A 22,947-nucleotide genomic window follows, 5' to 3' on the forward strand; every position below is an offset into this window, starting at 1 on the left:
TACAACTGTGCAGCTCCGCACAGTCACAGGTGAGCTGGCACCCATAACAGGGAAGGGAATAATGACTCTGACAGTAGGGGGCAGGACTGTGCGTCATCCTGTGTGGGTGGCGGCTGTGCAGGACCCTTGTATCCTGGGGTTGGACTTTCTTAGGAGCACAGGCTGCCAGTTAGACCTAAATAGGGGCACACTGAGCTTCCAGGGAGGGCCGGAAGTCACCATGGCCCCCCTAATGTCACATTCACTCAACCAAACAAACCCTTTACTCCAACAGTTAAAGCAGCAGAGACTCATGGCTGCCCCCCCTCCCCCACATCTGTGTGTGACTTTTCCCCAGTCCCCCTGTCACCTACTGCGGTGTGTTACATTCCCCCAGCTACCTCCACGACACAGCCCTCTGTGAGCCCGGGCCGCGCCCCCCCCAGCCCAGCTACCCCAGATGGGAGAGGAGAGGACACTGTCTGCAGTGAGGGAGATATGGGGGAGGAACTGTGTTGGTCTTGACCCCGAGCAGCAGGAACGGTTGTGGCAGTTGCTGTTTGAATTCAGAGACAGCTTTGCGCTGAGTGAGGAAGANGGGAGGAACTGTGTTGGTCTTGACCCCGAGCAGCAGGAACGGTTGTGGCAGTTGCTGTTTGAATTCAGAGACAGCTTTGCGCTGAGTGAGGAAGAGGTGGGTCAGACTCATCTGGTGCAGCATGAGATCGACACCGGTGATGCTCGACCCATCAAGATGCGTCCCCGCCGTATCCCGCTGGCACGCCAGGAGGCGGCAGACAAGGCTGTGTTGGAGATGCAGCGGGCAGACTTYRTYGAGCCCTCAGACAGCCCCTGKGCGGCGCCAGTCGTCATGGTTCCGAAGAAGGGGGGCAAGCTGAGGTTCTGTGCGGACTACAGGCGGCTGAATGAGGTAACCAGGAAGGACTCATACCCCATACCACGTATCGATGAGTCGCTAGACCTGGTTAGGGGGTCCTCCTCGTTCTCCTCACTAGACCTCCGCTGTGGCTACTGGCAGGTGCCCCTCTCCCCAGAGGCCAGAGCCAAAACTGCGTTCTCCACTAACAGAGGACGCTGGCAGTTCAAGGTCCTGTGCTTTGGCCTGTGCAACGCTCCAGCTACTTTTGAGCGTTTGATGGACAGGGTGCTGGATGGCATCCCCCGACAGCAGTGTCTGGTATACCTCGACGACATCCTGGCCCATGGCAGCTCCTTCCAGTCAGCCCTGGGGGCGCTACGGCGTGTGCTGGAGAGGGTGGCTGCCGCAGGTCTGAAGCTCCACCCCGAGAAGTGACACTTCATGAGGAGAGAGGTGTCCTTCTTGGGCCACCAAGTGGGGAAGGAAGGGATCAGCACCATGGAGGACAAGGTAGGGGCTGTCAGAGACTGGCCCACCCCCACCGACCAGCGTCAGCTGAAGAGCTTCCTGGGCCTGGCCTCGTACTACAGGAGGTTTGTACGGGGCTTCTCAAGCATCGCTGCTCCCCTGAACCGCCTGCTGCCGAAGGACAAGGCTTTCACTTGGACAGTGGAGTGTGAGGAGGCGTTCAACACCCTCAAACGTGCACTGATCGAGGCCCCCGTGCTCGCCCCCCCTGACCTCACCTTGCCCTTTATCCTGGACACAGACGCGAGCAATGTGGGCATGGGTGGGGTGCTGGCCCAGGTGGGGCCAGAGGGGGAGAGAGTGGTGGCATACTTCAGTAAAACATTTGACAAACATGAGCGCCGCTGCTGTGAGCTCTTGGCTGTTGTGGCTTCCGTCAAACACTTCAAGTACTACCTGGGTGGCCTGCCCTTTACTGTAAGGACTGACCACTCTGCTCTCCAGTGGCTCATGTCTTTCCAGAGGGGCAGGTGGCACGCTGGTTGGAGGAGCTTCAGCCGTATGACTTCATAGTGGTGCACAGGGCAGGGGCACGCCACTCCAACGCCGACACCATGTCCCGTCGGCCCTGTACTGCAGACGGCTGCCGCCACTGTGAACGGAGAGAGGGACGGGAGAGAGAGCTGTGTGCAGAGGAGGAGGTCTGTGCCACAGTGTGTCGGGCGAGCGGGCCTGTCTGCTGTGAGTTGCAGACTGTCGACGTGGCTGAATGGGGGCAGCAGCAGGGACGGGACACAGACCTACAGCCAGTGCTACAGTGGGTAGAGGCGTAGGTGAGGCCACCATGGGAAGAGGTGACAGCGCTCTCACTCGTGACCAAAGGGTTGTGGTCAAAGTTTGAGCGACTGCCGCTGGCTGATGGCGTGTTACAGCGGGCATGGAAGGAGTCAGCTACGGGAGAGGAGAGGTGGCAGGTGGATGCTCCCAAAAGCATTGCGGGAGGCTGTGCTCCAGAGTACTCATGGGGGGGTAGGGACTGGACACTTTGGGGTCACAAAAACACTGCGCCGCCTCCGTCAGGGCTTTTACTGGGGGCAGCACAAGAGGGATGTGGAGGACTTTTGCCGCCGCTKTGACAACTGCACAGCGAGAAAGGSCCCCCCAGGCCGCTCTCATGCTCAGCTCCAACAGTTCCCAGTGGGGGCTCCCATGGAGAGGGTGGGAGWGGATGTAGTTGGGCCGTTCCYCACCACARACAGYGGAAACCGCTGGGTGCTCACGGCCATGGACTATTTCACAAAATGGCCCGAGGCCTATGCTCTGCCTGACCAGGAGGCAGAGACCATCGTCGACGCCCTGACAGCGGGGATGTTCAGCAGGTTTGGAGCCGCGGAGTCCATCCACAGCGACCAAGGCAGAAACTTTGAGTCCCGTGTGTTCGCCACCATGTGTGAGAGGCTGGGTATGCACAAGACCCGCACTACTCCTCTCCATCCTCAAAGTGATGGCCTTGTGGAGCGCTTCAACAAAACGCTTGGACAGCAGCTGGCCATCGTCTCTTCCAAACACCAGCGTGACTGGGACAAGCACCTGCCTATGGTCCTCATGGCATGCCGCTCCGCTGTCCAAGACTCCACCTCCTGCACGCCTGCCCTCATGGGGAGAGAGATCCGCACCCCTGCGGAGATAGCGTTTGGTCGGCCCCTGGATAGCCCTCATGTTCCCCCGGGGACGGAGTATGCCCGGAGACGCCAGGACCGCCTGGAGACAGCCCACACCTTCGCCAGAGAGCAGCTGGTGAATGCAGGTGTGAGGCAGAAGAGGAACTATGACGTGCACACCCGGGGAAGGCACTTTGTGGCTGGGGAGCTGGTCTGGGTCTACAGCCCCCTAAGGAAAAAAGGCAGATGCCCCAAGTTGGACAGTCACTGGGTGGGACCCTGCAGTGTCCTGGAGAGGGTAGGGGAGGTTGTTTACCGGGTGCAGCTTCCTCCCAGGGGGAGAAAGGTGACACTGCACCGGGACAGGTTAGCCCCATACAGAGGGGCCTCTTCTCCCCAAACCCCAGGGACCCCCACAATTCCCCTCTCTGGCAATGACATTCTCTAGGCACCCACCCCCAGGTGCCGCAGACAAGGCTACAGCCAGCCCACTCCCCCTGTCTCCCCCCCTGTGTCACCGCGTGGTTCCCCAGAGCCACGGACTGTATTACCCGTTCCCGCTTCCTTGTCCCCCATATCCCTGCCTTCATCCCCTGGTTCCCAGAGGGGCACTCTGCGACCATCACGGCCACGCAGGCAAAGGAGACCTCCGGGTCGCTTCAGAGACTTTGTTTGTTCCCTCGGGGACGAGGGACTTTGTGGTGGGGGGGCTGTGTAGCGACCCGCACAGACAGCTGTGTGTTATTGTGTTAGGCTGGTAGGTGGTTGTGTTGTACTTACCAGTACCCAGTGTTCGCGGGGTCCGACATGCCAATCAACCTGCTATCTGCCAATCACGGGAATGCCTGGAATGTTCTGATGCCGGGCATCCTGGCGGTTGGCGGAGTGGCGTGGAGGGGGGTTGGGCAGGGGGATGGAGCATTGGAAGTTAAGACCAGGTTTAGCCTTTGTTCTCTCTCTTATGTCTGGCCTTCACAAGAGGTCGTCACGGTTGGCTTGTGGTTATCTTTCATTTATTTGGCGTGGGCCACAGCCAAACAGTAGCCTGTGTAAAGTTGGGTTAATAAACCGTCAATTCGTGAACTCAATCCTCTGTCTGGACAATTGTTCCTTTATGATCTAGTCAGGTCATTACAATATGTAATTACTTAGCTCGCTCCAAAATAACTTTACAGTCACACTTATAAACTGTGTATAAAAGTTTCCCCTACTTCTACTGAATTAATTGTTAATTTCTTCATTCTCTATGGTACATTTTACTTACACAAAATGAAATATCAGTCCCCAAATGCAATATTTTTTTAAACATGAAATCCAATATTTAATAAAATATCTAGAATTAGTCAATGACAAAAAACAATATGTATTCTTACAACTCTACCTTAGGTTTATACAATTGTAACCCCTAACCTTTTTCTTTGTATTTGATTGGAGGTACTTTCACTTTAATGAAACTGTTGTCACTGGCAAATTCATGTGTAGTGATTTCATCATTTTTATTTTTATTTTATTTCATAAGAATATATGTTTGTAGTTATGTCCTATGTTGATTTGTAATTGTATTGTAATTTCAATAATACAAAGGAAAAAAAGAACCAAAGTCTTGTGTAATTGGTCAGATGCTCGATCCACGAGAGATTATCATTTAGGCTACTCATCTTTTGCTGTTCATTTAACTGGTATGGATCTACCAGAAGCAAGGTATGTTTGATTTTTTTTTTTAAACATACAATTGTTTGGCTGACACCCATAAGATAAATGCCGCATTCATGTGCTTGTTGGAACTATGAAACTCAAATGTCCGATTTACTGATTCGTTGACTGACTAGGTAAAAAATATGCATATGTGCCCTTGAGCAAGGCACTTAACACTAATTGCTCCTGCAACTCACTCTAGATAAGAGCCTCTGCTAAATGACAAACGTACTGTATCATTAACAAATTTAGCCTATCGACTGTCATCACGTGTACAGTAATTTGATATCCTTATCTCACTATGTCTTGAGATGATATTTCAAAGCCAAGGTACCCCAAGGATGTATATGTACCCCATGCCATGGTCAGCCCCTTCTAGTGTTCTAGAGGCAGTGATAGGCTACCCGAGATTTGCATTATCATTCGAGCATGTTTGTAGCTCCAGACTGGTCCTTCATGCCTTTGCTTTGTATATGTTGCCCCCTTTTGGATTTATTCAGGTATGACATATCCCTTGAACACGTTTCAAAATAAAAACTGTTTACTCCCTTGTCACTTAGTGTCCTGGATCCTTTATTAATTAATTTGTGCATGAACTAAGTAGACCTATAGTTTATTAGTGTGACTTTCTGTTCTTCATGGAGATTAATTTGCATTACATTTTTTTGAGTGTTATGCTAATTAGATTTCCGTGCAGGCATGAACATGGACTTAACAGGAAAATGAAAACAGAAAAGCCTTATATGCAATTATATTTAATCAATTGGTCAAAACAATAGTTGGGTTACTTGCTCTATGAGGAGCATTTGAATGGTTTGGATAAGCCTTTGGTTATGGCCTTTCCTGACAAAAAGAGGACGTTTGGAAGGTTTCTCCTGTTGAAAGGTGGAGGGAAGGTCCTCTGGGAGTCCAGACGTGGCAGCATATGTCACTATGTTGGGTGCTTTTTGAGCATCTACAGGTCCTCAAAAAGTTCTACAGCTGCACCATCAAGAGCAACTGCTCAACATCTGACAGCAAAGGTGCTACAGAGGGTAGTGTGTACGGCCCAGTACATCACTGAGGCCAAGCTTCCTGCCATCCGGGACCTCTATACCAGGCCATGTCAGAGGAATGTCCAACAAATTGTTAAAGACTCCAGCCACCCAAGTCTTAGACTGTTCTCTCTGCTACCGCATGGTAGTCCTCAGCAACTCTGGGACCAAAACGATCCTTAACAGCTTCTACCCTTAAGCCATAAGACTGTTGAACAGTTAATCAAATTGCTACCCAGACTATTTGCATTGTCCCCCTTATTTTATTATGATTAAGAATAATTTTCTGTACTGACTCTCTTGCACAGGCTCGATGTACCCTCACCGGACTCTAACCACACACACATGCATATTGACAACACACACAAACACTCACATTCCTTCACACATGCTGCTGCTATTCTGTTTATTATCTATGCACAGTCACTTTACCCCTACCTACATGTACATATTCCCTCAATTACACTACATGATCAAAAGTATCGTTGAACATCTCATTCTAAATTCATTGGCATTAATATTGAGTTGGTCCCCCCTTTTTTTGTTGTTGCTATAACAGCCTCCTGTCTTCTGGGAAGGATTTCCACTAGATGTTGGGACATTGCTGCAGTGACTTGCTTCCATTCAGCCACAATAGCATTAGTGAGGCCGGGCACTGATGTTGGGCGATTAGGCCTGGCTTGCAGTCCTTGTTCCAATTCATTCAAAAGGGGTTCGATGGGGTTGAGGTCAGGGCTCTGTGCAGGCCAGTCAAGTTCTTTCACACCGATCTTGACAAACCATTTCTGTATGGACTTCGATTTGTGCATGGGGCCTTGTCATGCTGAAACTGGAAAGAGCCTTCCCCAAACTGTTACCAGAAAGTTGGAAGCACAGAATCGTCTAGAATGTCATTGTATGCTGTAGCGTTAAGGTTTCCCATTCACTGGAACTAACGGGCCTAGCCTGAACCATGAAAAACAGCCCCAGCCTCCTCCACCAAACTTTACAGTTGGCACTACGCATTCGGGCAGGTAGCGTTCTCCTTGTATCCGCCAAGCCCAGACTAGTCTGTCAGACTGCCAGATGGTGAAGCGTGATCCATCACTCCAAAGAATGGCTTCCACTGTGAGCTTGTGTGGCCTACACGTGGTAGTAATAACCTTCAATCTGGATAACAACACAAAACAAATCATAAGACTAGAGAAATTTATCGACAAATACAAACATGACGGAGAGTAAGACAGGGGAACCTATTTCAAAATGAAAACGTGACTCTTCTACAGACGATTTAATATTTTCACCACCGGGATTGGTAAAGTTCGAAACCGATCTGTTAAAATCAATAAATGACAAACTGGGTATACTTGAACTAGTCAGTAAGTATATAAAAGAGTTGAAGGCAAGCCTCAAGATGAGTGACGAAAAAGCTGCGACAGTGGAGAAAGACACAAACAAGCTAAAAGGGATAGTCAATAAGATTGAAAAATAAGTTAATGCCTTACTTGACATACAGACTAGATCCATGAGAGAGAATCTGGTACTTACAAGAATCTAAGAGAAATAAGGAGAAGTTCCTGAATGTGTAGCTAGTGAGTTCCTCCTTACAGCGCTTCAGATCACACACGAAGCTATCGACAAAATCCAACTCGAACATGTACACCGCTTCGGACAGAGGCATGAACGCCCAATCATTGCCACATTTGCTTTCTTTAAAGATAAAATAATGTTTAAAAGACTTGCTGGACGGAAATAGGCATGAATGACCAGTTCCCGAAGGGAATTGCAGAACGACGTAAAGTTCTGTATCCAATTTTCAAGGAAAATAGATTGAAAGGGAAACGCGTAGCTCTCGTGGTCGATAAAATGTATATTGATAACCAGTTGTTCAGAGACACAAAGACTACTCCATGGCTATTTAAAAACTTACAAAGTTCTCATAAGAGGAGGAAAATAATGAAACACACGATTCTAGCCCAGTTATGGATTGTAATAATACAACAACAAAAATATAGCTTTTCTATCTGTCTTCAAATATAACTAATTGGAACACAAAAGTACTAATTCAACATGGTGGAGATAAAAACACAGCAAACAGAAGGCACAGTATGTGTGGATGGTGTGGTGTGTGTTTTTTAGTGTTTCAGAAAGTGGCGTTGAGTGAGAAAGGAAATGGTTGCATATCCCAGAACCAACGTATTTCTGTTAGCAGGGGTTGTGAGAGAGCTTTCAATGTTGTGCAGATGAGGGATATACATTTTATAATGAATTATCTTATTTATTTATTGTCCTATCATGGTGGAACAGTGTTTTAAAATAAATTCTACATCTAATTGTTTTTATTGTCCCATCATGGGGAAGAACATTTTTCAAATAAATTCTACATCTAATTTATTTAGTTATGGTCCTATATTGATGGAACGATCCACAACCCTATACCCTAGACACCCACCTGAACGACCCAGATACTAAGGAGAGGTCCCTATCTGTTTTATGGGCCTGCTGTAAGTGGCCTGTATGTAGCCAAAATGTGGTCAGAGACATAGAGCAGCACTGCCCCCTCAAGATTCTGAGCCTGCCTGGCAGGGTTGGTCCTACAGAGCCAAAGCCCCCTGATGGGAGAGCATAATATACAAGGAAATTCTCAAAGCTGTTAATGAGAACCTTGACAACCTTGTACCTAGCCGGTGGGGATTCCGGTGGGGTGCCCCCACCCAGGCAGTGGCACTAGCTGCAGTTACCCATGGGGAGGGGGTCACACTCAGACATTTAGAGAGGGGCATATTATTGTGGCCCTGGTGGCACAAAATCAAAGGTCTGACTGCATGGTTGGGAATATGGTCACTACGGGGGACCATGTTGTGGGTGTTTCAGGGGAAGGAGGTATATCTGACCTCCATCATCTAGGACGTGACTATGGTTAATCAAATCTCCCCATTTCTGCCCATTTTTTTGCGCAGTTTTGCAGGCCTTCTGATACAGCTGTAACTGTATATGCATTCGTAAATCAAGACCTTTCTTGAGTTGGGCTCTGGGATGGTGCAACTGTTGAGAATCGGAGTCTATGGTTGTTGTGGGGGAAAGGAGTTGAGCGTGTATGAGTGTGTGGGTGTGTGTGTATCCCACAACTGTTGCGAGGGAGTAAAAGATGTTTGGGACAATATAGGATGAGTCACAACAATTGTTTGCTAATATAATAATTGTTTTCCATAATGTAATTTTGGTAATGGCGAGACTGGAGAGAGGTAAAAATCCTTTGCATAAATCAACATGATTAATGCGCAACTAGAGGTAAAAATTCTAGATTGCCTGTACTCCGCACACAGAGACGCATACATAGCTCTCCCTCGCCCTCCATTTGGTAAATCTAACCACAATTCTATCCTCCTGAATCATGCTTACAAGCTAAAATTAAAGCAGGACGCACCAGTGACTCGGTTTATAAAAAAGTGGTCCGATGAAGTTGATGCTAAACTACAGGACTGTTTTGCTATCACAGACTGGAACATGTTCCAACCAGAAACCATGGATTAAAGGCAACATTCGCACTGAGCTAAAGGGTAGAGCTGCCGCTTTCAAGGTGCGGGACTCTAACCCGGAAGCTTATAAGAAATCCTGATATGCCCTCCGACGAACCATCAAACAGGCAAAGCGCCAATACAGATGATACAAATTATTTTACAGCCCCCCCATGATTGGGGCTGTAAAAATGTTTTATGTATTAGAATAATTGATTATGCTTATCTTTTATTAATAAAAGGTGAGAGGTTATAAGACCCCTCCCTCCTTACATTTATAGGGTCCTAGACTACAGATTAACAATATAATATATTCGTTAATAGTTTTAGAATTGTTCCACAGTTGTTTGCTCTTTCTCTCTCTTATAAAGAAGACCACTCTTAGAAATGTGTTACTGAGACAGAACTCTGCAGGGGAGTGTGGGAGATAGGAGACTAGTCAGACATTCCACAATAAATCTACTTTGGGGAGGGGACATTTATTGCCTAGCTTTTAGATAAAAACTGAAACTCGGTTTGTATAGCCATGGATGCAGGGTTTTGGTCTCAGGAATAAAAAGGTAATGACGTAGTCAGTGACATCACTAAGGCAGGACTTCGGTTTAATAAAACAACTTGAGTCCTTTTGTTTGATGCAGAACTTACTCGGAAACATGCGTGCTATGTTCCTGATTGTCATCTTCTGCCTGCAATTGCATTATTAAAGGTTATTGAATGATTTAATTAAAGATATTGTCATAATGCTAATTTCACCAATGAATTAATGATTGACAAGGACGAAGTAGGAACGAACCCTAACACAAGTAGAGAGGGGAAAAGTAAAAAACTTGTCTGTCAGCCCTGCATTAAAGACCATAAATTGTTAAAGAAAATTGTGTTAAATAAAAACATATACCAATTTCATTTAAGGACCAAAAATGGAGAGTTGTGCCATATAAATTGCAAAATAGTTGGGAAGAGATTTTCGATGTACCGATTCCATGGCACATGATTTATGAATTGACACGAATCAACAACAACAAAAATCTGTTTAAATTATTATACAAAAATCCCAGCTCTGCAGATTTTGCTGCGAGGGGGCAGAGTCATTAGATCATTTATTATGGTACTGTCCATATGTAGTTCGTTTTTGGTCACAGGTCCAGGAATGGCTGTAGAATTGCAACATTTACCTAGAACTAATGCTGTAGATAGCAATACTGGGTAATTTGAAAAATAGTAGTCAATCAATCAATAATATAATAATTATTTTAGCAAAAATGTTTATCTTTAATTTACAATCTGTAGAAGTTCTGAGAATAGAATGGTTCAGTACTTTTGTGAAGCATCACAGCACAGTTGAAAAATAAACTCCCTTTTTCAGGACGTCCCTTTTTCAGGACCCTTTCTTTCAAAGATAAATCATAAAAATCCAAATAACTTCACAGATCTTCATTGTAAAGGGTTTAAACACTGTTTTTCATGCTTGTTCAATGAACCATAAACAATTAATGAACATGCACTTGTGGGCAATTAAGGTCACAGTTATGAAAACTTAGGACACTAAAGAGGCCTTTCTACTGACTCTGAAAAACACCAAAAGAAAGATGCCCAGGGTCCCTGCTCATCTAAGGAGGCATGAGGACTGCAGATGTGGCCAGGGCAATAAATTGCCATATCCGTAATGTGAGACGCCTAAGACAGCGCTACAGGGAGACAGGACGGACAGCTGATCATCCTCGCAGTGGCAGACTATGTGTATCAACACCTGCACAGGATCGATACATCCGAACATCACACCTGCGGGACAGGTACAGGATGGCAACAACAACTGCCCGAGTTACACCAGGAATGCACAATCACTCCATTAGTGCTCGGACTGTTCCGCAATAGGCTGAGAGAGGCTGGACTGAGGGCTGTTATAAGGCAGGTCCTCACCAGACATCACCGGCAACAACGTCGCCTATGGGCACAAACCCACCGTCGCTGGACCAGACAGGACTGGCAAAAAGTGCTCTTCACTGACGAGTCACGTTTTGTCTCACCAGGGGTGATGGTCGGATTCGGATTCGCGTTTATCGTTGAAGGAATGAGCGTTACACCAAGGCCTGTTCTCTGGAGCGGATCGATTTGGAGGTGGAAGTTCGTCTGGTCTGGGGCAGTATGTCACAGCATCATCGGACTGAGCTTGTTATCATTGCAGGCAATCTCAACGCTGTGCATTACAGGGAAGACATCCTCCTCCCTCATGTGGTACCCTTCCTGCAGGCTCATCCTGACATGACCCTCCAGCATGACAATGCCACCAGCCATACTGCTTGTTCTGTGTGTGATTTCCTGCAAGACAGGAATGTCAGTGTTCTGCCATGCGCAGCGAAGAGCCCGACGGAACTCAATCCCATTGAGCACGTCTGGGACCTGTTGGATCGGAGGGTAAGGCTAGGGCCATTCCCCCCAGAAATGTCTGGGAACTTGCAGGTGCCTTGGTGGAAGAGTGGGGTAACATCTCACAGCAATAACTGGTAAATCTGGTGCAGTCCATGGAGGAGATGACTGCAGTACTTAATGCAGCTGGTGGCCACACCAGATACTGACTGTTACTTTTGATTTTGACCCCCCCCCCTTTGTTCAGGGACACATTATTCAATTTCTGTTAGTCACATGTCTGTGGAACTTGTTCAGTTTATGTCTCAGTTGTTGAATCTTGTTATGTTCATACAAATATTTGCATATGTTAGTTTTCTGAATAAACGCACTTGACAGTGAGGAGTTTTTTTTTTTGCTGAGTTTATGTATATACTGTACATCTACTTTGTACCTGTTTCCTCCAGCATCTTCACAAGGTCCTTTGCTGTTGTTCTGGGATGATGCACTTTTCGCACCACAGTAGGTTCATCTCTAGGAGACAGAACGCGTCTCCTTCCTGAGCGGTATGACGGCTGCGTGGTCCCATGGTGTTTACAGTTGCGTACTATTGTTTGTACGATGAACGTGGTACCTTCAGGCATTTGGAAATTACTCCCAGACTTGTGAACCAGACTTGTGGAGGTCTACAATTATTTTTCTTGAAGTCTTGTGACTTTTGATTTTTGATTTTCCCATGATGTCAGCAAAGAGGCACTGAGTTTGAAGGTAGCCTGAAATACATCCACAGGTACACCTCCAATTGACTCAAATTATGTCAATTAGCCTATCAGAAGCTTCTAAAGCCATGTCATAATTTTCTGGAATTTTCCAAGAAGTTTAAAGGCACAGTCAACTTAGTGTATGTAAACTTCTGACCAACTGGAATTGTGATACAGTGAATTATAAGTGAAATAATCTGTCTGTAAACAATTGTTGAAAAAATTACTTGTGTCATGCACAAAGTAGATGTCCTAATTGACTTTCCAAAACTATAGTTTGTTAACAAGACATTTGTGGAGTTGTTGAAAAACGAGTTTTAATGACTCCAACCTAAGTGTATGTAAACTTCCGACTTCAACTGTATATACACACACATGTATACGCACACACATACACATACACATATATATACACACACATATGTACACACACATATACAGTATATATTTACCCCCAAAATATATGGGGGATTGGAAATGATGCAGACAATAGCCAAATCAACTAATTTTAAGGGGTGTACCTTGACTATCCAGTACCCCTGCACATTGGCTCGGTACAGGTACCCCTTATATATGGCCTCGTTATTGTTATTTTATTGTGTTACTATTTTTCCTTTTCTTATTTAACACATTTTCTTACTTTTTAAAAATGCTGCATTGTTGGTTAAGGGCACGTAAGTAAGCATTTCACGGTAAGGTCTACATCTGTTGTATTTGGCACATGGGACAAATAAGATTTGATTTGATTTTTTCCTACAGAATATAGAGTTGACATGGCCTTCAGAAATTATTTTGGATGTAAGTTAATATATAACTAATATTCTCAGTTACAACTCAACATGCATTCTATTTATAGGTGAGAACCATCATCTTGAGGTTTGGAAAATGTAAATACTTTTATATTGAACAAAAATATAAATGCAACATGCAACAATTTCAGTGATTTTACTGAGTTACATATAAGGAAATCAGTCAATAGAAATAAATTCATTAGGCCCTAAACTATGGATTTCACATGGCTGGGCAGGGGCGCAGCCATGGATGGGCCTGGGAGGGCATAGAATTACTTTTTCCCCACAAAGGGGCTTTATTACATACAGAAATACTCCTCAGTTTCATCAGCTGTCCAGGTGGCTGGTCTGAGACGATCCCGCAGGTAAAGAAGCCGGATGTGGAGGTCCTGGGCTGGCGTGGTTACACGTGGTCTGCGGTTGTGAGGCCGGTTGGACGTACTGCCAAATTCTCTAAAACAACGTTGGAGGTGGGTTATGGTAGAGAAATTAACATTAAATTCTCTGGCAACAGCTCTGGTGGACATTCCTGCAGTTAGCATGCCAATTACACGTTCCTTCAAAACTTGAGACATCTGGCATGGTTGTGTTCATATTTTTCTTCAGTATATACAGTACCAGTAAAATGTGGATGCAAATACTCATTCAAAGGTTTTTCTTTTTTTTTTTTACAATATTTTACATTGTAGAATAATGGTGAAGACATCAAAACTATGAAATAATACATATGGAATCATGTAGTAACCAAAAAAGTGTTAAACAAATCAAAACATATTTTATATTTGAGATTCTTCAAAGTAGCCACCCTTTGCCATGATGACAGCTTTGCACACTCTTGGAATTTTCTCAACCAGCTTCAAGAGGTAATCACCTGGAATGCATTTCAATTAACAGGTGTGACTTGTTAAAAGTGAATTTGTAGAATTTATTTAGTTCTTAATGCATTTGAGCCAATCAGTTGTGTTGTGACAAGGTAGTGGTGGTAAACAGAAGATAAACCTATTTGCAGTGACGGAACTAGAGATTTTTCATGGGGTGGCCAAGGCTACTTTAGGGGGTCCATAGACCATGACAGAAAATTAGTGTGTAACCCTAACCTGTTATCTAAAGAGCATGAATGAATCCTACGATTGCTGATTAAAAGTAGAAGTGATAATTCACTTAACCTGGAGTTCTTCAATGTGGCAGATAGTGTGGTACAAAAGGGTTAATTCACTATAATTCTTTATCATATATAAAAAATAGTCAGTGTCTCCACCTCGGAACTGCAGCTCTTTTTCTTTATTTTCTTTCTTTCTTTTCTTTCTTTCTTTCTCTTTCTTTTTCCCAAGAGACTTGGGTCACTCTGTTTTCATTAATATACACTGCTCAAAAAACAACACAATGTAACTCCAAGTCAATCACACTTCTGTGAAATCAAACTGTCCACTTAGGAAGCAACACCTGACGTTACAACTAAATTTCACATGCTGTTGTGCAAATGGAATAGACAACAGGTGGAAATTATAGCAATTAGCAAGACACCCCCATAAAGGAGTGGTTCTGCAGCTGGTGACCACAGACCACCTCTCAGGCCTATGCTTCTGGCCTGCATGTTTTGGTCACTTTTGAATGCTGGCGGTGCTTTCATCTCTAGTGGTAGCATGAGACGGAGTCTACAACCCACACAAGTGGCTCAGGTAATGCAGCTCATCCAGGATGGCACATCAATGCGAGCCGTGGGCAAGAAGGTTGCTGTGTCTGTCAGCGTAGTGTCCAGAGCATGGAGGCGCTACCAGGAGACAGCCAGACATCAGGAGACGTAGAGAGGCCGTAGGAGGGCAACAACCCCAGCAGCAGGACCGCTACCTCCGCCTTTGTGCAAGCAGCAGGCCACAAATGTGCATGTGTCTGCTCAAACGGTCAGAAACAGACTCCATGAGGGTGGTATGAGGGCCCGACGTCCACAGGTGGGGTTGTGCTACACGCCAACACCGTGTCAGGACGTTTGGCATTTGCCAGAGAAACACAAGATTGGCAAATTCGCCACTGGCGCCCTGGGCTCTTCACAGATGAAAGCAGGTTCACACTGAGCACATGTGACAGACGTGACAGGGTCTGGAGACGCCGTGGAGAACGTTCTGCTGCCTGCAACATCCTCCATCATGACCGGTTTGGTGGTGGGTCAGTCATGGTGTGGGGGCATTTCTTTGGGCCGCACAGCCCTCCATGGTGCTCGCCAGAGGTAGCCTGACTGCCATTAGTACCGAGATGAGATCCTCAGACCCCTTGTGAGGCCATATGCTGGTTGCGTTGGCCCTGGGTTCCTCCTAATGCAAGACAATGCTAGACCTCATGTGGCTGGAGTGTGTCAGCAGTTCCTGCAAGAGGAAGGCATTGATGCTATGACTGGCCCGCCCGTCCCCAACCTGAATCCAATTGAGCACATCTGGGACATCATGTCTCGCTCCATCCACCAACGCCACGTTGCACCACAGGAGTTGGTGGATGCTTTAGTCCAGGTCTGGAGGAGATCCCTCAGGAGACCATCCGCCACCTCATCAGGAGCATGCCCAGGCGTTGTAGGGAGTCATACAGGAACGTGGAGGCCACACACACTACTGAGCCTCATTTTGACTTGTTTTAAGGACATTACATCAAAGTTGGATCAGCCTGTAGTGTGGTTTTCCACTTTAATTTTGAGTGGGACTCCAAATCCAGACCTCCATGGGTGATAAATTTGATTTCCATTGATAATTTTGTGGATTTTGTTGTCAGCACATTCAACTATGTAAAGAAAAAAGTATTTAATAAGAGTATTTCATTCATTCAGATCTAGGATGTGTTATTTTAGTGTTCCCTTTATTTTTTGAGCAGTGTCAGAAGCACTGTCAGAAGCAGAGGGTCAAGTGGCTCTCAGAATGATGCGCTTGATTTGATCAGGGTGGGATGCAAACCTCCCTCTTTCTGTGTATATACTGTACCTCCTTTATGATGATATCCACTATTGCAGACATTTCCTCATCTATGTCTTCACATTGTGGTAAATAATCTTTGCAATTGTCCAAATCTTCTTCTTAGACACTCCACAGCAGACGGGTGCACCTTCGGGTGCTGCCTCAGTGTACTCTAAGCTTTCCTCATTGCTATGTTGAAGCATAAAGTCTGCCTGCCATAGAGATTTATTATAGTCGTTGGTGGAAAAGGCTCTTTATGTCTTTGTTAACTGATCCAATGATAACAAAAGCAGTTGAATCGGTATGCCTCAAGGAAATTGTTGATGTTGGTGACACCTGAGAATCTGTCTGGCTGGAACGAACTTTCCTGGGAAAGCTACTGACTGATTTTATCAGTATTTTTTGCACTTTGTTGGTAGTGTTCATCTTGAATCTTCACTGGAGAGCTTCTTAATCACTGAGGCTGTAATATCTCTTAACATCTCTTGGGTAGGGGCAGTATTTTCATGTCCGGATGAAAAGCATGCCCTGAGTAAACTACCTGCTACTCAGGCCCAGATCCTAGGATATGCATATTATTAGTAGATTTGGATAGAAAAAACTCTGAAGTCTCTAAAACTGTTTGAATGATGTCTGCGAGTATAATAGAACTCATATGGCAGGCAAAAACCTGAGAAAAATCCAACCAGGAAGTAGGAAATCTGAGGTTGTAGTTTTAAACTCTTTGCTTATCCAAGATACAGTGGAATGGGGTCATGTTGCACTTCCTAAGGCTTCCACTAAGATGTCAACAGTCTTTAGAACCTGTGTTTGAGGCTTCTACTGTGAAGTGGGGCGATGATGAGGGGATTGAGTAAGGTCTCTCCCAGAGTGCCACGAGCTGACCATGCGCGTTCTGTGAGAGAGTTAGCTTCCATTGCATTTCTGAAGACAAAGGAATTCTCTGGTTGGAACATTATGAAGATTTATTGTTTAAAAAAATCCTAAAGATTGGTTCTATACATCGTTTGACATGTTTCCAAGGACTGTAACAGAACTTTTTTGACTTTTCGTCTGCACCTAGTGATCGCGCGTCATGAATTTTGATTACTGGGCTAAACGCGCTAACAAAAAGGAGTTATTTGGACATAAATGATGGACTTCATCGAACACAAACAAACATTTATTGTGGAACTGGGATTCCTAGGAGTGCATTCTGATGAAGATCATCAAAGGTAAGTGAATATTTATAATGCTATTCTGACATCTGTTGACACTACACAACATGGCGGATATCTCTTTGGGTTGTGTTGGTCTCTGAGCGCTGTACTCAGATTATTGCATGGTGTGCTTTTTCCGTAAAGTTTTTTTGAAATCTGACACAGCGGTTGCATTAAGGAGAAGTGGATCTTAAATTACATGCAAACAGTTGTATCTTTTAGCAATGTTATTATGAGTATTTCTGTAAATTGATGTGGCTCTCTGCAAAATCACTGGATGTTTTGGAACTACTGAACATAACGCGCCAATGTAAACTGAGATTTTTGGATATAAATATGAACTTTATCGAACAAACATAAATACATACATGAAGTCCTAGAGTGTCATCTGATGAAGATCATCAAAGGTTAGTGATTAATCTTATCTCTATTTCTGCTTTTTGACTCCTCTCTTTGGCTGGAAAATGGCTGTGTTTTTCTGTGACTTGGCTCTGACCTAACATAATCGTTTGGTGTGCTTCTCGTCGTAAAGCCTTTTTGAAATCGGACACTGTGGCTGGATTTACAACAAGTGTATCTTTAAAATGGTGTAAAATACTTGTATGTTTGAGGAATTTTAATTATGAGATTTCTGTTGTTTTGAATTTGGCGCAATGCAGTTTCACTGGCTGTTGACGAGGTGAGACGCTACCGTCCCACATACCCTAGAGAGGTTAATCCCTCCAACGATGAAGAACCGGAATCAGTCATGTCTTCGAGGTAAGACATGATACCATCTATAAAGCCACAGACTTCAAGGGAGTTGGAAGAGGAATTTTCTGAAATAGATGATGTGCATTTCAAATCTACCACCTCTGACCTAAACATGGTCACTATCTGGGACAAGACCTCTTTGGTGCAGGGCACCAGGTTGGAATCACAGAGAGACAGTAATGGTTGAGAGTTCTCACTTTGGCATTTATGGAGAGCATCAAGTCCAGTTGAGTTGACCTCTTGTAGTATTGCCTCACTCTTACTTGTCTCAGATTGCTCTGGTGTTTTCTCTTCGACACAGCAAGTTGAAAAACCGCACACCAGATACAGAAGATGAGCTACAGTCTGCTATAGGTGATTCACTCCTACTTGGTGAATGCAAGCTAGGATTGAGACAGGCAGTTCACTGGAGTCGGTGTGCTCCAGAAGCACAATGCAGTGTCACATTTGGGGATCTCTCTTGGCGCTTGTTGGCTGATCTAATTTAGCTTAGTTCACAATGTCCTTGACATCTTCAACAAAGTTATCAATTATTTTTGATGCCTCAGAATCCACATTGGTCTGTAGAAGCACAGTGGCTGCGGAATCCATGTACCTGTCAGATGGGTCAGATGCGTTCATCAAGCTGGGAGTGGCACTAAATGAATGGGAAGGTTGAACCGTATAAGAGATACCACTCCTGAACCTTTTCACGACAATTTCGCTCACTGTCTTTGAGACTTTGGTCTTGAACTTCACACTAGACAGAGTGGCAAGATGTACATATTATGTTCAGCTCCTTTGGAACAGAAGAGTCTTCAGCATCCAGATGCTCCACTGCAATGTCATTGCCAGATGCCAACATTTTAACTTTCACAGTCACTTCTCGAAGCACCTTATATCCGATTCCGGATATTATTTTTCCAATTCATCCACCATGTCTGCAATAACAGTCATCACCTCTTCCGTTGCAAGTGGCCAAGGCAGTAACTACTCTACTCTTTTCTAAAACATTACTAAGGGTTGTTAACAGGCTGATTGGTCAGCTATTTGAGCCAGTAAAGGGGGTAGCGGAATGACTTTAGGTAGCGGAATGACTTTTGCTGCCCGCCAGGCCTGAGGGCACACACTTTCTAGTAGGTTAATATTTAAAATATGGCAAATAGGAGAGGCAATATTGTCCACTATTATCCTCAGTAATTTCCATCAAAGTTGGCAGACCCCGGTGACTTGTCATTGTTGATAGACAGCAACAAAAAAATTCACCTCTTTACGGAATTCAAAAGTACAATTCTTGTCTTTTATAATTTGGTCAGATATACTTGGATGTGTAGTGTCAGCATTTGTTGCTGGCATGTCATGCCGAAATTTGCTAATCTTGCCAATATAAAAATAATTTGAAGTAGTTGGCAATATCAGTCGGTTTTGTGATGAATGAGTCATCTGATTCAGTGAATGATGGAGCTGAGTTTGCCTTTTTTTTCATTAACGTAATCGAAAGTGCTTCAAAGCTTTTTACTACCATTCTTTGTCATTTATCTTAGTTTTATGTCGTTTCTTATTCTTTTTATTCAGTTTACTCACATGATTTGTCAATTTGCAGTATGTTTGCCAATCAGTTGTGCAGCCAGACTTATTTGTCATTCCTTTTACCTCATCCCTCTCAACCATACCATTTTTCAAATCCTCATCAATCCTCTGGGATTTAACAGTTTTTACAGTCATTTTCTTAATGGGTGGATGCTTATTAGTAACTGGGATAAGCCATTTCCGAAATATGTCACGTGCAATGTCTGTTTGCTCCTCATTACACAACACGGACCAACAAATATTCTTTACATCAACAACATAGGAATCACTACAAAACTTATTGCATGACCTCTTATACACTATATTAGGCCTAGCCTTTGGAACTTTGGTTTTCCTAAATATGGCTACTATATTATATCACTACATCTGATGGATCTGGATACTGCTTTCAAGCACATTTCTGCAGCATTAGTAAAGATGTGATCAATACATGTTGATGATTTCATTCCTGTGCTGTGTGTAACTACCGTGTTAGGTTGACTGATAACCTGAACCAGATTGTAGGCACTGGTTACAGTTTAAACCTTCTTCTTGAGTTGGCAGCTTGATAAAAGCCAGTCATTATATAAATCACACAGAAAATATACCTCTCTGTTGATATCACAAACATTATCAAGCATTTCACACATTATCCAGATTCGAACTGTTAGCACTTGGTGGTCTATAGCAGCTTCCCACAAGAATGGGCCTTAGGTGAGGCAGATTAACCTGTAGCCATGTTACTTCAACAGTATTTAACATGAGATCCTCTCTAATCTTTACAGAAATGTGGTTCTGAATATAAACAGCAACATCTCCACCACTGGCATGTCTGTCTTTCTGTCAATGTTATAACCTTGTATTGCTACCACTGTATCATCAAATGTATTGTCTAAGTTTCAGAGATAGTCAGAATATGAATGTCATCTGTTACTAGCAAGATTTTAATTTCATGAACTTCATTGAAAAAGCTAGAAAACAAGTTTGGTATTTATGTTTAACAAAGATTGGTTATATTTAGTTAAAATAACAAACCGAGTGTTTCCAGTATACAGTTTTCAGGTGCGCACTCTGATGACTGAACTCTGAAGTCTGAGTACACTCTAAAAATAAAAGTTTTGTGGATTATCCTTTAGGGGTTCTTCATATTAAAACTGTGGGGGAACCCATATAAGTTCTTCAAAGAACCCCTTTTAATGGATCCTCGAAAAACCTTTTGAGGTACATTTTTGAACTACCCCCCCACCCCTGTTGTTATGATTATTACTATTATTAATAATAATAATATGCATAACAATAACAACAATTACACAATATTTTAGTTCTCAGTGTTTATTATGATTTTAGTGGCAAAGCAGAATAAAAAAATCTAAATATGGGGTAAACTCCCAGCAGAGCCCCAAGTCCAATGGGTATACCCTCTGGTGTGGTAATGTTAACGTGTTGATGTTCTCTGTATCCATAGCCAGAATGATTTTGCAGTACATGGTAATCGAACAGGTTTCCTGTTATATTCATCAGAGGTGTAGGGAGGGTGAAGTCTGTGAATCCAAAAAAATAGTCATTTTATAGATTATTAACAAAACATTCACATGACGGTATTCATACCTTGGTTTTTGTAGTGAATGTGAATTTAAAAAACTGTTTCGATAATGGTTTTCATACATATACCTTGTCCATAATGTAGATGCCTATGGTATGTTCATTGACCAAGTAAGGAAGGAGGATGGTATATGTGATCTTTATAACATACCAATACCAATTTAAATACATTTGTATGCCTCCTTGTCTGTATACCTGCAGAAACAGACACAAAAGTGAGCAGTTCAGTCATCTGCACCCATTAAAGCTGGCCCTCAACATATTCTTATAGTCTACATATTCTTACATTTTTGTTGATTGATATCCATTGAATTGTGTCCATTTTCTGTTTTAGAAAGACTTGCAAAAATATGAAAATATAAATGGTATAATCATAAAATAATATACATTTCGATCAAACAAGGGACAAACCTTACCTTAAATTGAGGAGATCTTTACATTTGTCAGTTAAGTGCCTACACCTGCTGTCCTTTCAAATTCAAACCGAAGTGTTTCAGTCGGGCTGTTAGGCAGCAAGAACCCCCACAAACTAAGGAGGTTCCTCGATGAACCCCACCTATGAGGTTATTGGAAAAACCTCTTGGGGGCCATTTTCAGTGCCAAGAACCCTAAGGTTCTTTGAAGAACTTTAAGGATATTAGAAGAACCCTTGTTGAGCCCCTAATTATTTGAGTGTACCAGAAGCAATAGGGGAGGACCGTCCTGAAATGATTCTGCTGATGGTCACAGAGAGGGACGAGTTAAGCTGTTCGACCACCTCCTTGATAAGACCAACAGTCAGCTCAGGTGGGCAGGAGGCCAAATCTCATTGTCAGAAAGTTACTTGTGGACACTTCTGATACTGTCCTCTGGCATTCCCAGGTGGACTTTCACTGAGGTCTGGGAACTATAAAAGGAACAAGCAAAGCATGATAATTCCTGTCTGAAGTTGGCAAATCGACCTCTTTACTGCAAACAAGTCTAACAAGCACTGTAATTCTACTATTATAATACAATTGACACGTGTCCTTTTGATCTCTTTCAATGCTCATTAATTCAAATCTGCTCAAAGGTTGATACTTTACATTATGTACTTAGCTAGAAAGCGTAAATGCATTGGCTTGCAAATTGAGATAGATGTGAATTTTAATGGAGAAATGATTGCTCATCCGTTTATGAGGTTAGGGATATCCATATGTTAAAACCAGAGGAGGCTGGTGGGAGGAGCTATAGGAGGACTGGCTCATTATAATGGCTGGAATGGAATAAATGGAACTGTATCAAACACATCAAACATTTGGAAAAAACGTTTGACTCCGTTCCATTTTTAACCTTAACAGCTTTAACAGCTTTTGTCTACTGAAGCTCAATTACAGAACCTCTGTCCATGTGTTGATTCCTGGAGACTAAAGATGTGAGTGCTTTAGAGGAGGTAGACAGAAAATTGAAGAAAAATCTGAAATTTAACAATATATGCTCGGATAGAATTGCTTGTATGCTTTTACAATAGGCCCAGTGGTGATTTTAGCATGTACATCTTAGTTGGGCAAACTTCCCCCAATTTCTTTTGAGGCATGCCAGAAAAGCCACTACACTACACAACACAACACTGAACAATACATTAGTTGCACTAAAACGGTGTCAAACAGGGCCCACAAACTGTTAGGGCCTACATAAAGCTGTCCCAACAGCAGAGTCCCAACAGCAGTCCCAACACTTTACCACTGCTACACCTGGCTATCAGCGGAGCCTTGTCTGGCAGAGAAACAGTTCAATCAGCCTCATTTACTGTCTTAAAAAAAACATCGCTGATATGGCTGA

General features: G+C 43.9%; 1 long non-coding RNA gene across 1 annotated transcript; it reads right to left on the reverse strand.

The window, feature by feature from the left end:
- Positions 1-20,859: 20,859 nt before the first annotated feature.
- LOC111957808 (uncharacterized) lies at positions 20,860-21,844 on the reverse strand. The gene is made up of 3 exons (XR_002876454.2): positions 21,564-21,844; positions 21,217-21,342; positions 20,860-21,086 (listed from the first exon to the last, which is right to left on the reverse strand). It is a non-coding gene; the product is annotated as an uncharacterized lncRNA (long non-coding RNA).
- Positions 21,845-22,947: the final 1,103 nt, after the last annotated feature.

This window comes from Salvelinus sp. IW2-2015, linkage group LG4p, assembly GCF_002910315.2.
Source record: "Salvelinus sp. IW2-2015 linkage group LG4p, ASM291031v2, whole genome shotgun sequence".
NCBI classification, from domain to species: domain Eukaryota; kingdom Metazoa; phylum Chordata; class Actinopteri; order Salmoniformes; family Salmonidae; genus Salvelinus; species Salvelinus sp. IW2-2015.